Here is a 16,204-nt window from a genome sequence, read left to right as displayed (position 1 = left end):
TATTTGATTAAAAATCTAAATCTCTGGTTCTCATAGGGAAAGGGTAGAGTGCCAGTTACTCATCCACAAGTCAACAAGAACATGTTGAGTTCCGAGTGCTGTGGAGAATGTGAGGGACGTAGGCGTATATATCCTTCAATTTAGGTATATTAAGAATGTCAATTTTCTTACAATAAGCCTTTTCTATAACATTTTCAGGCTTGTATTAACCTATTCACATTACTGGGAGATCCTTGGCTAATCCTGTGTAAAAAAATAATAGGTAATGTTGGAATGTGAATAAAATTATTTTCCCTTTTCTGAGTTGACTTGCTTTTTGGTATTGAGATGGTGCTGTAGTACAAATACTTGGTTGTTCTTGGAAATAAATGAAAGAATCACATGTATCTCAAGTTTTTCTAACGTCATAACTATGTCTTTCAGTGGTTTTAAATGCTTGTGAGTTGAATATACTAATGAGTATTACTGGAGATCTCTCCAGGTAAATGCAGTAGTGTGTAAGCCTTTTTCTCTCTTCCCTCTATCCTGTGTGTTTCATGCCTTCATTTGATCAGTTTGGCAGTTCCTTAAAAAGGTAAATATAGATTTAACCTTACAACCCAACAATTCTTTTCCTAGGTATATACTTTAGAGAATTGAAACGTGTCCATCAGACATGAATGTTTATAGCAACATTGCTCATAATACCCAAAAAGTGGAAACAGACCAATGTCTATTAATTGATGATGCATAAAGAAAAGGTGGTGTATCTGTACAATGGAATATTGTGCAGCCATAGAAAGGAATGAAATGTTACATGCTGCAACATGGATGAACTTGGAAAACATGCTAAGTTGAAGAAGTTGGACACAAAAGACCACATATTGTATGATTCTGTTTATATGAAATATCCAGAAGAGGGAAATCTATCAAGACAAAGTAGATTTGTGGTTGATGGGACCAGTGAAGGATGTGACTGCCATTGGGTACTGCATTTCTCTAAGGGGGTGATGAAAATATTCTGGAATTAGATAGTGATGGTTACATAGTTCTGTGAATATAGTAATGAGTGGTGAATTGTACAGTGAATTTGACAAATGAATAATGTAAATAAACTTTTTAGGTTACACATACAGATGGTAAATCCAAGAGGTATAGAATGAAAGTATGTCTCCCTCTTAACCCCATTCTCCCAGGTTCTCTGTCCCTAGAGATACTGTCACAAGGTTTCAGAAATGTTTCATAGTTGCATGTTTTTAACTTAACAGAGCGTGTTCATCATTTTAGATTTGAAAGTAGGAAAACACATTCCAGAGATCCATGATAGGCAAGGTATATAGGCTTGTCTCAGAGAGGATCTAATGAATTGCCCTAGTAGCTGCCATTTTCTTTTTAACTGTCCTGTGATTTCTGTAGCTTCAGTCTAAAGAGTTGCTGAGAAGGTTGTACATGTTTGGGATGTGCATCTAGATGTGCCATTAGTAGACTCTAAAGCTAAGCAAAATTTATGAAGTAATGTCTAATAATAAAGTAATAATGTCTAAGATACCCAAATCTTTAAAAATAACAATTTGGGGGGCGCCTGGCTGGCTCAGTCGTTAAGTGTCTGCCTTCGGCTCAGATCATGGGATCGAGCCCCACATTGGGCTCTCTGCTCAGCAGGAAGCCTGCTTCTCCCTCTCCCACTCCCCCTGCTTATGTTACCTCTTGCTGTGTCTCTTTCTGTCAAATAAAATCTTTAAAAAAAAAATAACAATTTGGGTTCATTGATACCCGAAGTCTTTGTCATATCCCTTCATTAAACTAGACCTTGAGTTTTCTCCATTTGAATCTTAATTGCTCCTGATGTGATGTCTGAAGTGACTAGGTCTTTTTTTCGGTGATTATTTAGAACTAAACTAGACATCATAAAGTAGGCTAGATCCTAAAGACCTAATGTGTCTTTTTTTTTTTTCCCTCTCTCCTTCTGAGTCTTTGTTATTCAGTAAATAATGTAGCTCCTTTTGTTCATATGTCCACCATCTCTAATTCTCGACCAGATTGCTTGGAAATTTTGTTAACCTTGTGTAAAATGCCAAAATGTCACGATTTTTACACTGCTCAAGTTGATGACAATACAGCTTCATTAAATTTTTGTTATGTGATAATCTGTTAATATTAAGGGTTTTTATTATTTAAGGAAAAATAATTCAATACAAACATAAACATATATTTTAAAAGTAAGTGCTGGGCTCCTGGGTGGTACACTTGGTTAAGCATCCAAGACTCTTGGTTTCGGCTTATGTCATGATCTTGGGATTGTGGGATTAAGCCCTGTGTTGGGTTCAGGGCGGAGTCTGCTTTAAGACTCTCACTCCCTCTCCCTCTGCCCATCACCCCTGTGCTTGCATGTGCACACTCCCTCTGTCTCTCTAAAATAAAAAAAATCATTTAAAAAATAAGTGCTCAATTAACTTAGCTAACTGCCAATCAGTGTTAGTGTTTTGCATGCGTTATCATTTAATCTTCACAGCCAGCCTCTGAGGATAGGTGGTATTATTATTTTCATTTCGTAGATAAGGAAATCAAGAATTAAAGTAACTTGATCAGGGTCACACAGCGGTAAGTGGGGGAGCCAGAGGCTGAGCCTTGGTTCTTCTGACTTTAGAACTACCATTAAGCAGGGGTGCCTGGGTGGCTCAGTCGTTAAGTGTCTGCCTTCCGCTCAGGTCATGATCCCAGGGTCCTGGGATCAAGCCCCACATCGGGCTCCCTGATCAGCGGGAAGCCTGCTTCTCCCTCTCCCATTCCCCCTGCTTGTGTTCCCTCTCTTGCTGTGTCTCTCTCTGTCAAATAAATAAATAAAATCTTAAAAAAAAAAAAAAACTACCATAAGTAAACAACAACAAAAATAAAGTCACACATAATCTCACCATTTTTAGGTAACATCTGTTAACATTTTGACTTAGATCTGTCCTTTTTCTGCTGTGAATGTATATTTTATTTTATTTTATTTAAAGATTTTATTCATTTATTTGAGAGAGAGAATGAGAGAGAGAGCACATCAGAGGGGTTAGGGTCAGAGGGAGAAGCAGACTGCCTGCCGAGCAGGGAGGGAGCCCAATGCGGGACTCGATCCTGGGACTCCAGGATCATGACCTGAGCCCAAGGCAGTCGCTTAACCAGCTGAGCCACCCAGGTGCCCTGTGAATGTATATTTTAAAAACTAGCATTACATGTGCTTTTTCCCCCCCAGTTAACATCTAAGAAGATAAATGGCTTTTGTACTTAATTTGGGCATTTTAATTTTTATAGTTTTTGCTATTGTAAATTTATGATGAACATCCTTGTGTTCATCATATCCTAAAGAATCTTATTACTTTAGGATATATTTCTAGAAGTGGAGTAATTGGTCAAAAGATGTGACCTTTTTTTATGGCTTAAAGAATGTATTACTAAATTGCCTTAGAAAGTTGGTGTGGGTTTTCACTTCCTCCAACAATGAATAGGAGGACCTATTTCCTGACCTGTTGACTGTGTCTAGCACAATATTGCCATTCAGTAAAATCTTTTCCACTTAACTTGTTTGAGCATGTTTAAGTATGTAGATTCTGTTCATGTCCTTTGTTGCTCTTTGTGGGTGCTTTTCTTACTCATTTGTAATGGCTAAACCTCTCCCCCTTCCCATCATCATAGCTGAGGAAAGTCATATGGAAGCTCAAAGAAATAATTTGGGTCTAGAGTAGATGGCAAAGTCTTTTTAATGAAGTGATTTTGTTTTTGACAGGCAGAGGGTAAGAAAAAAACATTTGAGAACTATTATTTGTTAGTTTTATCTACAAATGGGGATAATTAATAGTACTTGCATTGTTATTTAAAGGATTAAATATACATGAGTGCTTAGTTTTGGCATACACTTAGTGCTCAGAAAATTTAGTTGGTGCAGTTACTTATTTAATGCTTGATTAACAGAAATAATAGATTAACAGTTAACAGAATAAATGCCTTTCGAGTCCACAAATCAAGATCATCTAGTTTTTGAGATTTGGGGCAGGTTATAGGCACTTTCAATAAGTACATGTTGCATTAATGAATATAGCTTTAGCTTAGTTGAGTTAGGAGTTTGGAGAATCCAAAGACAGAAGTAGGAAGATTAGTTTCAGCAGAATTTGAGTTAGGCTGGGGTCTGGCACTTTGATTAATTTACAGTAAAAGTTCAAGCTTGTTCTTCAGTTTTTTTTGTTTCATTTTCCTGTTCTCAAGTCCCTCCATGGTTTTGCTCTTTCCTTTGATTGGATACTCCACATCAGTGGCGGGGCTTTCAACATATGCTAGAGCCAAAGCATCCTTCATACTAAGAGTTTCATTTTCCCCTAGCTGGTAGGAGTGGAGATTGGGAGCACCTGAAAGTGTGATCTCAGAAAAATTCCATTAGAAGTATTGACCCTAAACTGCAGAGGTTCTTAAAAAAAAAAGCCCTGTTCTTCCTCCCCTCGGTGGCACTGTTTTCTGTTTCTGTGATGTTCTATGATGATCTGAGTCCTTTACCAGACTTGAGTAGGCTGATGAATATATGTAGAGCCCATAAAAGATTTTACAGGAGTCTGAAGAGAAAGCACATTTTATTGTACCGATGAACACCCTTATTTTTCTCTTTGATTCCTTATTCAGAAGTGCACTGTGTTTTATTTTGTCAAAAGAATTGTATTAGCTGGATACCAATACTTCTCAAGCTTTATGTGCTTATGGATTTCCCTGAAATCTTGTTAAAATGCAGATTATGATTCTGCTTGTAGATCTGGGGCGGAACCTATGATTTTGCTTTTCTAATTCGCTCCAGGGATGGTCATGTTGCTGCTACTGCTGCTGTCTTGGTCTGCAGTCTACACTTAGAGGGAAGAGGCAGTTTATAGCCTTTTCTCGGGGAAGGGAGAACAGGTAGGGTAGTATCTTAATTCTTTTACTCAGCATTTCTGACAAACTGAATAGATTCATTGTGCTGTTCTCACATCATTTAACATTTGTTCAATAAATGAATAAACACCTCCTGGGGAGCTTTGTACTAGCTGTTAAAAGAGCAGCTTGCATCATAGTGTGCTACTTGTTAGCCACCCCTAATTGTTAGATTAAATTTGTGTTTGTATTTCAAATTTAGTTCAGACCAATATCTCAGTATACTTAAAGGTTTGCTTTTGCTAGTAAAAAAAATCTTTTTAAATAGATTGTCTTAGTGCTGTGAAAAAGATGAATTTAGGAAATAAAGTCTTCACTCCTAAATTGGTTGTTCTATAATCTCTAATACTAATACAGATTTTTAGTAAGTATAAATCATTAACTTTTTAATTTTCATATTTGTGATTTTCTCTTGGCTTCGTTAGCCTCGGAGGTACCTTTTCGGTCTCCCAATCAGGATTTCTCTCCCTCCCCAACCACCTAATCTTAGTTTTATTTTTAAGTTGATTTTCATTTTTTCTCTGTAGCTTATGTACATAGTACAAGTCAGTAATTTCAAAATGCTTATGAGGAAAAGTGACAGTTTTCTGTCTTCCTCACCTGTAACCACCCTTAAGTCCCCTTCCCCAGACTTCCAGCTGGTTTCTTCTGGTTTATTTTCCTATTTCTAAACAGTATGTTCATACAGCTGTTAATCAATTTTAGATGTCCTCAGATGTAAATGGTAGCTAAGAGTTGAATTATGTTCTGCCCCTCTTCTATTTTCTCAATATTGCTGTACTGTGATTTTTTTTTTTTAAGATTTTATTTATTTATTTGACAGAGCACAAGTGGCAGGCAGAGGGAGGGGGAGAAGCAGGCTCCCTGCTGAACAGAGAAAGTGAAGTGGGTCTCCGTCTCAGGACCCTGGGATCATGACCTGAGCTGAAGGTTGATGCCTCTACTGTTGTTATTGTTTAAACCATTCAGGGTTGTGGTAGACTGAATAATGTCCTCCACTACCCCTCAGAGATCCACATCCTAATCCCCAGAACAAGTGAATTTGCCTTATATGGAAAGGGAGCAAAGATGTGATTAAATTAAGGATTTTGACATAGGGAGATTATTTTGGATTATCCTAGGCCCTAAATGTAATTACAAGGATCCTTACAAGGAAAAGAGGGAGGAAAGATCTAAGGAGGAAGTAGTAGATGTGATACCAGAACCAAGAGGTTGGAGTGATGCAGAGAAAGGGTCATAAGCTGAGGAATGCAGGTTGCCTCCCGAAGTTAAGACAGTAACCATGTTCTTCCTTGGAGCCTCTGGAAGGAGTTAGCCAAGCTGATACCTTGAGTCCAGTGAAACTGATTTTGGACTTCTGGCTTCCAGAACTTTGAATAAATCTGTGTACTGTTAAGCCACCAACAAATTTGTGGTAATTCGTACAGTTGCCATAGGAAACTATAGAAAATCTTAAATAAAATCTTATGTCTGTATATTGTTCACTCTGCTAGGTATTGAATTATGATTGTATCCTTTCTGCTATGACATTATTTTCTCTGGAGTTAATAATTACCTTGTTTTTCAGTTGTTATCGTCTTTTAATCTGTCATCACTGTTTTCTTTGTGCACCTTTCAATATAATTTTCTACATGGTCAAAAGAATCCGATAACGCACACCCACCCCACTTTCTGGAATTCTCCATCATGTTTCAGTCTAAAGTGATTTGCTTTGTTTTCTGTGACTCTGTCACTAAATTATCAGATTTTTCAGACAGGTAACTAAATCTCCTGTGAGTATATTGAAGTACATCAAATATTCTATCAGTTTCACTTTTGCCTTGAGCTCTATCCTTCAGTCTGGCCTGGCTTTTTTCTAAGTTTATTGCATAGCTTTTGTCCTTGGATTTTCCTTCATTCTTATTTTTACTTCACCATCGTGGGAATTCTTTCTGCTTCTTCTGTGTTGGATCTCTTTATTCCTGGATCCTGTATCTTTTCCTCTTTTGGTTTGCTCCCTCATTTTAGTGGTGCACAGCATCAGTATTTCGTGAGAAAGATTTCATGGGTGGGTACAGTTTCTGAGGTCTTGCCTGCCTGGAAAAGAGGTCTTTTTTTTTTTTTTTTTTTTTTTTTTTTTTTTTTTTTAGGATTTTATTTATTCAAGAGAGAGAGGAGAAGCAGGCTCTCCACTGAGCAGGGAGCCCGATGTGGGGCTCGATCCCAGGACCCTGGGATCATGACCTGAGCCGAAGGCAGATGCTTAACTGACTGAGCCGCCCAGGCACCCCAGAAAGGATGACTTTATCCTACTTCCCCACTTCAAGGTTTGGTTGGTAATTGGAAATAATTTTTCCTCAAAATTTGGAAGTCATTTTTTTTGTCTACTGGTGTCCATTGTTGCATTTGAGAAGCCTAATGCCACTCTGTTTACTCTAGATGATGTGCCTTGATGCTGAGTTAGCCCTCATTCGGCTCTTTCAACTTGTGGATTCATTTCCTTCAGTTTTTTTCCTTCTCTGTTTTATTTGTTCTTTCCAGATTTCCTATTACATGGTATTTGGGCTTTTTGCATAGATCCTCCAATTTTTTTTCTTCTCTACATTTTGTTCTATGTTCTAGGAGAATTCTTCAGTTTTGTTTCCAACTCTTTCACCGATTTTTACATTTCCAGTTATGTTTTTAAGAACTCTTTTGTTTGTTTTTCAGCAACCTTTCTTTTTTGAGAAGATTAGCTTTAAAAAAATTTTCTGGTCTTGGCATTCCATTTCTTTTGAGTTTCTTTTTTGTGTCAGCATACTGCAGTGTCTGGTGATCCTTGGTTGTCAATAGCATTTCAGAATGAGGAACTAATAGGTCTTGATCTCAGGGTGGTGCGGTCAGAGCGTTGAGCTGCTCATTTTTTAGTATGTGTCCTCCCCCTTAATCTTGTTTTCAGTTTGGGACTTCACCATCAGCCATAGCTCAAACTCTTTTTTTCTCTGGTCCGGCTACTTCAGAAAGTAAAGTAGTTCTGGGCGCCTGGGTGGCTCAGTTGGTTAAGCGACTGCCTTCGGCTCAGGTCATGATCCTGGAGTCCCGGGATCGAGTCCCACATCGGGCTTCCTGCTCAGCAGGGAGTCTGCTGCTCCCTCTGACCCTCTTCCCTCTCGTGCTTTCTATCTCTCATTCTCTCTCTCTCAAATAAATAAATAAAATCTTTAAAAAAGAAAGTAAAGTAGTTCTTCCTTGAGAGTGGGGTTTCCCTGCATCTTATACAGAGGTTTTAACCAGTAGCCATGTTTTGAGCCCCATTCCTCACTGTTGTCCTTTCCTGACCTTCACAGGGTCTGCCAGGTGAGTCTGCTTGCCTCTGCTTGGCAACCCCTTCCATATGCTTTTATTTTGTAAGTTACCTGGTTTCTATTTTCCAGCACATTCGTTGTTGTCTTCCTTCTGCTCTTTCCCTGCATGCTCCTTTGTTCTTATTGTCTTAAACTGTTTTATTCATTTATTGTCATTTTAGTGGGATCGAGAGGGGAGAGAGAACTGAGTTTTGGATTTCTGTGTTTAACAAGTGTATCAATAAAATGTTTCTAGTACTATTTTCTTCGTGTTCCAAAACACTTGATAATTGCTTTGTCTACCAAAAAACAGGAGAATTCACAGAATTCATATTTCTGTTTTTCTATATAAAAGTAGAAGATTGCTTTCTTAGATCTAAATTCTAAGGTTGTGTACTATTGTTTTTAATATACTAAGCTTTGGAAAGTTGTGGAATTCTTTCCCTCAAGGATAGCAATAATGACAAAAATTAAAAGATAGTGACCTGGATTTTTAAAACCTAAACTTTAGGCACCTTTAAGGAATCAGCCAAAAGCAGTGAGGTTTTAAAAAATTTATTACCATTTTTAAACTTTGAAATATATTCTGATTTATTAAACTCTACAAGGAGTGGGTCTTTATGTTAATAAATTGCTTGCGGCCGTGTCTGGCATACCTAGTAGGTACTCCTGAAATACCTGTTGACTGAGTGCATATGTGAAATTTGTTCACATATTTAAAATAATCAGAGAAAGTGTTAGCTTTATTGGATTCAAATGAGTTTAAGTTTTATTTCTATTCCTAAAATCACTTTTAATTAATTAAAACATTTATCCCCAAGTAAAGACATTTATAAGTAGAATGTATGATTATAGTCACTTATTGATTGCAGGGCAGCTAAGGTCATAATTTTCTATTGGGTTCCTGAAACAAACACGTAGAATTAAGGGAGTAATTGTTTTTCCCCTGCTTTTTCATGAGGAGCACTCATCCCCTGATATTAGTAATATAATATCTGTACACTTAATACCATACTGCCTCTCCCTGCTTTTGATCTTCTCTCTCTCCCCTTTGCTCACTAGTAGCACCAAGCCACTGGGGCTTTCCTGGTGGTCCGTGAGCAAACACCATCTTGTTCTTGCTGAAGGCCTCGAACTTGCCCTTTTTAACCTGTAATATCACCTAGATTTTTTGTGTAGCCCTGTGTAAACTGATTACCCTCCCAACCCTAGACAACTCAGTGCTATCTGCTTTTTTCCCTCTTTTTCAAATAACCTTGCTATTATTTGGAATAATCTTGTTAACTTATTGTTTGCTTGCTTATTGTAGGCTTCCTCTCACATTTTAAGTTTCACCTATGAAGGAATGAACTGCTTCTTTCTTTTGTTTTACCACTTTATTGTTAGCATTTTGAATAGTTTGAGGCACATAACAGTATCTGGCACTTAGTGGGCATTTTGTAGTCATTTGTTGAATGGGTAGGTAAACTGTACAAGGTGTTTTCACATGTCATCCCATTTTAAAATATTTGAAACTTCAATTTTTAATTTTACTAAATATACATCCTTTTTTAAAAAAAATAGAAAATACATTAAACTAAAGAAGAAGTTATAGTACTGATATCATTCTTCCCAGTTTTGGGTAAACCAGGAAAATGAGGCCCAAAGAAGTACCCAGAGTCATACAAGCTATTATGGGCCAAGCTGCTGTAAAAGACCCATACAGTGGTTCTGAGAGTTAGCTGATTTCTCACTCATGTAATTCTCCAGTGGTAGAGAGCAGTCCAAAGTGGATAAGCCAGAGATTTTCCAGCATCCCAGGTTTCTTCTGTCTTGGTGTTTACTATGCTCTTGTCTACATGATCGGATCTGACTGACATCTATGTTCAGCCCACAGCAGGGAGACAAGCAAGGAGGACAAGTAGCTTCTTATTAAGGATGTGACATGGAAATTTTACACTCATATCCCATTGTTCAGAATTTGGTCACATGGCCTTAGGAGAGCCCAAGAAATGTAACCTCTAATTTCCTTTAAAACTGTGGTTTTGCTGGGGAGGAAAGGGGTACCAGGGTACCTTTTTTTATTAAGAGGAGAAAAGGGAGACATGGCCATTTGCAGGGACAGTTAGTCTTTGCTATAGCTAGTAATTTTTAGAACTTTTACTCAGGCCTTTGATCCTTAGTGCATTGCTGTTTCCTTCCTCCCTCATCTATACCTAACATAAGGTATTTTCTTCAGGAAATTAAAAAATAAAAATATTACTGCAACTTTCATTGTGAGATAAAATGTTGGTTAATACAGAATGGGGTAGGTTCTAGAGTAGTAACAGAATAATAACAGTTAAAGTCTTCAACTTTGCTTTGGTTGTGTCTTGTTTGATGGGGGATGGAATAGGCTTACATCTCCTTTTTGAAAGGCAAGAATCTTTCCCCAATTACCAGTGCCCTTATATATAGCCTAGTTAGAGTAGGGGAGATTTTCTCTCTCAGTGATGGTTTGGGAGAAACATGCCAGCTTAGATCTTGGTTTTCCTGCTGGTTAGGTGGGAAAAGTCGTCTGACATTTTTTTTTTCCTCTCTCATTGTAGGTGTATTCATGGTTTTAGGACCAAGCTAAATATGAAATCAGGTCAGACAGATAATACTAGATCTATACAATGAAATAATAAAGAGCTCTTTGCTGGGGGGAGAAGCCAGGGGAGGGGGGTGGTTCCATGACAGGCTTTGAAAAGGCTTTAAAAAGAAACCCAAGGAAGAGAGAGCTGCCTTTTTTTTTTTTTTTTTTTTTAAGATGTATTTATTGGGGCGCCTGGGTGGCTCAGTTAGGTTGGGCATCTGCCTTTGGCTCAGGTCATGATCCCAGGGTCCTGGAATGGAGTCCTGCATCAGCTTCCCTGCTCAGAGGGGAGTCAGCTTCTCCCTCTACTCCTCCCCCCGCGTCGTGATTGCACTCTCTCAAATAAATTTTAAAAATCTTGTTAAAAAAATAAAGATGTATTTATTTAATTTAGAGAGAGAGAGATCACGTGCACGGGTGGGGAGGGAAAGGGAGAAAGAGTCAAGCAAACTCCCTGCTGATGGTTGAGCTACTCTCACCCAGAGATCATGACCTGAGCCAGAATTAAGAGTCAAACGCTTACCAACCGAGCCGCCCAGGTGCCTCATAACTGTGCTTTAATTATATTCACCAGTTATAAACATTTTGGCACATTTGCTTTCTCTCTCCTCTTATACTTACACCTGCACTTCTGTTCCCAAATCTTTTGAAAATATGTTGGAAACAGCATATGCTTTATCCCTAAATAACTTAGCATTAATCTCTTAAGTATTCTCTTACACAAACACAATAACATTATCATACCCGAGAAATTTCACATTAATTCAGAAATGTTCTCTGTTGCACAGTTCATATTTAAACTTCCCCAAGTGGCTCAAAAACTACCCTTAAAGTTTTTTTTTTTCCAATCCAGGATTCAGTCAAAACATTCTATTAATTTTGAAGAGTCAAAGCTTGTTATCTAAAATATCATACTTTCTGGATTTCACCAACTGTTTCCCTCATAATAAAATCCAGGTTAAACATTTTTAGCAAAACATAATGCATACTTCCTGGTGCATCAAATTATGTAAATTTGTCCCATTATTGATGAGTCTTAGTTCGATCACTTATGTGCCACATCTCTCAAGAAACTTTTTTCATCTTTGTAATTAATAAGAATTCACTAATGGTCCTTGCCTGAGGCAGTTCGTTATTGCATGGGTGGATGCAGAATGGTGATTTCCTAATCTTCCAACTCTTCCTCTCCTTTATGGTATCATTGTGGACTCCTAGGTTACTCTGTGTGTTAATCTATTAATGTCACCCAGTCTGTAAATGCCACTGTTCCTTCTGTTGCTCAGATTGTCCTAAATTTGATCTGTGAGAGACACCCATCAAGTCCTTCCTTTGCCCCGTTTACATGTCTCAGTCAGTCTTCGATCACTCCCTATTTTTCTGACAAGAGGTGTTTCAGATTGTAATTTTTCTGCCCAAGACTTGGAATCATAAGAAGTCTTGGGTTCTTTTAGTAGGGATTGGTGTTTAGAAACCATTTTGTGTGCAAAGTGTGTTTCTAACTACTGGAATGTCATTTTGTTTTCCTAGACAGAGCTATGAAATTAAAAGGATTTTGCCGTTTTGTTTTTAATTTATGAGTTCATACAGGATGAACTACAGTACTTTGTTTCTTCAAAAGATAAGTTGCAAGAAAAAACAGAAGGGGAACCTATAGGTGAGAAAAAAACTTAAAAAATATATCAGTCAATTGTAGATGGAAAATCTTATTGGATTGTAATTCAGACAGCTAAAAATTTTTTTTTACATAAGAATTAGAAATTTGAATGTATGCAGTATACTGGATATTTGATATTAAGGAAGTACTATGTTTTGTTTTCCCAGGTGTAATGGTGTTTGGTTATTTTAAAAATGGTACTGTCTTGTAAAGATACCTTTGAAAATTTTATGGGTGAAATAATTAGGTATCTGGGATATGCACAAAATAATACGGGATGGTTTTATGGATGAAACAAGAGTGGCCGGGAGTTTTCTCTTCTACCTGCTTTCGTATGTAATTAAAATAATTTGTGATGAAATTTGTAACATATTAGTTTGTACTGATCTGCCAATTTCGATTCACTACCACAGAGTTATTTTTTTACCTTCCCCACTCTGTATTTGTATCTTTTTTCTCTTAGAGTAGAAACCTCGGTTCCCAAATCTGTAGCTATCTTTTGTCCAAATATGAGGATGAAAAGAACCTGGATCTTTGATGAAATAAGCCATTGCATTAAGTAACCCTGCATTTAATTGCCCTATCTTGGGATTTCTTATGGGAGATAACATAATTTTTTATTGTGATAAAATATACATAAGATTTACTGTTGTAACCATCTTTCAGTGTACAGTTTATTGGATTAAGTATGTGCACATTGTGCAAACCACCGCTGCCATCCATCCCCCCAAACTTTTTATCTTACAAACAGAAACTTCATACCCATTTAACAGTAACTTCCCATTTTCCCCTTGCCCAGCTCCAGGCAACTCCCAGTCTAGTTTCTGTCTCTTTGAATTTGACTGCTTTAGGTACCTCATAAAAGTGCAGTTATATATTTGTCCTCTTGTAGACTGGCTTATTTTACATAGCATAATGTCCTTGTCTGAGTCTGTTCAGGCTGCCGTAACAGTATTTCTCACAGTTGTGGAAAACCCCCATTCAAGGCGCCGGCAGAATGTGTATCTGAAGATTGTGTATCTGACCGGAGCTGGCTTCTCACTGCATCCTCACATGGCAGAAGAGGTGAGAGAGCTCTTTGGGATCTTTTCTAGAATGGCACTAAACCCATTCCTGAGGGCTCTACCCTCATGACCTAATTGCCTCCCAGAGGCCCCACATCCTCATATCACACTGAGGGTTAGGATTTCAGCGTGAATTTGGGGCTTATTTCATCAGAGATCCAAGTTATTTTCACCTTCATATTCTGTCAAAAGTTAGCTACAGATTTGGGAACTGAGGTTCTCACTGTAAGAGAAAAAAGATACAAATATAGAATGGGGAAGGTGAAAAAAGAACATTCAGTCCATAACAGTGCTCAGAGCTTATCCATGTTACAGAATGTGTCCATTTCCTTCCTCCGTTGTATTTAATACCACTTTGTTTATCCATTCATCTGTTGATCCATGGATTGTTTTCACCTTTTGGCTGTCATGAATAATGCTGCTATTAACGTGGTGTTCCAATATCTGTTCAAGTCCTTGCTTTGAATTCATTTGGGTATATATCCAGAATTGTAATTGCTGAATCATAAGATGATTCTATGTTTAACTTTCTGAGAAACCACCATATTGTTCCACAGTAGCTGCTCCATTTTATTTTACCTTTCACCAGCAGTGTACATGGGTTTTAATTTCCTCACATCCTCAACATTATTTTCTGTTTTTGTTTTTGATAATAGTCATGCTAATGGCTGTGAAGTGGTGTTTCAGTGTGGTTTTGATTTATATTTCCTTGATGACTGGTTATGTTACAAAGCTTACGTATTTTTGTGTATCTTCCTTAAGAGAAATGTATTTTCAAGTCTTTTGCCTGTTTTTAAATTGGTTTGATTTTTTTTTTTATTGTTGAGTTGTAGGAGTTCTTTATATAGTCTGGATATAATTCCTTATCAGATATATGATTTGCACATATTTTAACTCATTCCATGAGTTGTCTTTTTACTTTTGTCCTTTGATGCACAAAGAGGTTTTAATTTTGATGGTGTTCAATTTATCTATTTTTTTCTTTGGCCTCTTTTTCTTAGCATCCTAGCCAGGAAATCATTGCCAAATCTAATGGCATGAGCCCTCTTCCCTATTTTCTTATAAAAGTTTTAGGCCTTATGTTTAGGTCTGTGATCCATTTTAAGTTTTTTTTTTTTAATTTTTTTTAAGATTTTATTTATTTATTTGAGCGAGAGATTGAGATAGAGAGCATGAGACGGGGGAGGGTCCGAGGGAGAAGCAGACTCCCTGCTGAGCAGGGAGTCGGATGCGGGACTCCATCCCGGGACTCCAGGATCATGACCTGAGCCGAAGGCAGTTGCTTAACCAACTGAGCCACTCAGGCGCCCTTTTTGTAGGTAGTGTAAGGTAAGGGTGCAACTTCATTCTTCTGCATGTGGATATCCAGTTTCCCTAGCACCATGTGTTGAAAAGACGTCAAAAAGCATTTGACCATATGTGTGGTCACATGAGACCACAGGCGGGATAGAGTAGTGTTTATCTCTCTGGTCGCTATTTCCATTGGTCTGTGTGTCTGTGTTTATGTCAGTATCACACCATTTTGATGATTGTAGCTTTGTAGTATTTGAAATAGGGAAGTGTGAAACGTCCAACTTTGTTTTTTGATGTCCCCCCCCCCCCAATTGTTTTGGCTGTTCAGGTCACTTCAGATTCCATATGAAAGGGTAGATTTTTCTATTTCTGCAAAAAATGCCATCAGGATATCAGGATATTGATGGGGATTGCATTAAATCTGTGGGTCACTTTGGGTAGTGTTGACATGTTAACAGTATTAAATCTTCCAGTTTATGAACAAAGGATGTCTTTCCATTTTTTAAATTTCTTTTCGCAATGTTCTGTAGTTTTCAGTGTGTCTTTCACCTTGATTAAGTTTATTCTTAAGTATTTTATTCTTTTTGATGTTTCGTAAAATGAATTGTTTACATGATTTTCATTTTGGTATTGTTCATTGCTAATGTTTAGAAGCACCGCTGATTTTTGTGTGTGGATTTTGTGTCTTCCAACTTCATTTGAGATAACAGGTAATTTTATTCCTTAAGTAAAGTGCTAAAATGTTTGAAAATCCCTTTTCTTTGACTAAGAACATATCACCTAGAAATCTCATGAGAGCTCAGATACAGGGTTTATCCCTCAGGCACTCTGCCTTACATGTCTGTGCAGGTTGGCTGCTTCTGTAGGATAGGTCCCTTGGAGCAGTATGTTATTTGTGCTTAATGTTGTTTGTGTTAAGTCCCTTCTTAATTCCGTTTCCTACATATTCATCAGTGGAGGACAAGAAACCTGAATTCTGCTTATCCCAGAGAGTATACACTCTGTACCAGATATCATCACATGAGAAAAATCTGTTGACATCTGATATAGTTTTTGTTGATTCTCCTCCTGCCCTGTTTATTAGTATTCTAAGAAAATAGGGCAGATGAATTATCTTAAGGGGAATGAGGGTGGGATAGAGAAGTAATACAGTGTAGGAAAAATTTTTTTCTCTGTTAAACCAAAAACGGATATTTTGTTTTTTTTTCCAAAAAGGATATTTTGGTTTGTGAGTTACAGTGCTGTTGGTATTCTGACTTAAGATTTGTCTTTGATTAAATGTTAGGTTCTTTTCACAGTGCTAGGTACCTACTGCTGGGCACATCGTTGTAGGGGCTTCCTTACAACCATGTGTGACTAGTTCATGCTGCTGAACAGCTGCGTG

General features: G+C 37.6%; 1 protein-coding gene across 3 annotated transcripts in view; it reads left to right on the top strand.

Annotated features, from left to right (window-relative positions):
• Positions 1-16,204, top strand: part of PPP2R2A (protein phosphatase 2 regulatory subunit Balpha) — an 83,474-nt gene that overhangs the window by 12,784 nt on the left and 54,486 nt on the right. Inside the window, exon 1 of one of the 3 annotated variants that reach the window (XM_027598423.1) lies at positions 15,513-15,530. The exons of the other annotated variants lie outside the window; for them this stretch is intronic. The gene's annotated coding sequence lies outside the window, so the exon portion shown is untranslated. Of the gene's footprint in view, positions 1-15,512; positions 15,531-16,204 lie in introns of those variants that run through there. 3 annotated transcript variants of the gene reach the window in all.

This window comes from Zalophus californianus, chromosome 2, assembly GCF_009762305.2.
Source record: "Zalophus californianus isolate mZalCal1 chromosome 2, mZalCal1.pri.v2, whole genome shotgun sequence".
NCBI lineage: Eukaryota > Metazoa > Chordata > Mammalia > Carnivora > Otariidae > Zalophus > Zalophus californianus.
The sequence above is the reverse complement of the archived record's forward strand: the minus strand, read 5'-3'. Positions and strand labels throughout refer to the sequence as shown.